We start from the raw sequence: 865 nt of genomic DNA, 5'->3' as shown, positions 1-865 counted from the left end.
CCCCCCCCCCCCCCCCCCCCCCCCCACGCACACCCCTTAGTTTGGAGCCCTAGGGAAGGGCTTGGAAACCAGGCAGCCCTGTGTAGGTCAAGGAAGAATCCACGGAGAAACTCTGCTGTGGAGGAACGGAGCTGCCCCTGTCCTGAGCACAGTGAGGCAGGCCTGTGTTCCTGGAGTGGGAGCATTTTGGGAGAGGAACTGGCCTTGTTAACCTTAGTCCTCCCTCTAGTGCCATCGTTCCAGTCTGAGGGACCCCAAGGACTCAGTGGTGCTGATTTTTCTTCACAAATAATGAAAATAGACTAGATGGCTAAGCCTTTTCATTCAGTCTTAATTTTCCCTACACTATCACCATCTTTTCTTCTCACTTGCTCTCTTCATGGAAGCAGAGTGTGCAGGATTGAGGTTCTTAATCTGGCCTTTCTTTGTCTAAACTCTTTTGTTCGGAAGTCTGTTACAGAAGCCAGGAAAACTTCAGGGAAGGGGCACTGTTCTAAGTGCTTTAGATCAATTAAGCCATTGAATCTTGATGCAACCCAATGTAGTAAGTTTATTTTTTTCCCTATTGAGCTCCATTGTACAGATGGGGGAAACTGATGCATGGGAGAGTTGAATGACTTGCTCAGGACTGCTCAGCTAGGAAGCAGCGGAGGTTGGATTTGAACTGAGCAGTCTGTCCCAGAGGCCTTTTTAGAGCTAAGTGGGTGGTCCCTGGATTGCAGGGAGGTTGGCTTTTATCCCAAGAGGGGGTAGGATGGTCAAGAGAGAGTCTCCCAGGTAGGCTGGAGTCAAGGCTGAGCCTGCACAGAGGCTGCTGTGGCAGAGGGACTTATGGTACATAGGTTCTGAACCGGGGCTGCACGTC

This window comes from Hylobates moloch, unplaced genomic scaffold (genome assembly GCF_009828535.3).
Source record: "Hylobates moloch isolate HMO894 unplaced genomic scaffold, HMol_V3 SCAFFOLD_14, whole genome shotgun sequence".
NCBI lineage: Eukaryota > Metazoa > Chordata > Mammalia > Primates > Hylobatidae > Hylobates > Hylobates moloch.
Note: the sequence above shows the minus strand (reverse complement) of the source record.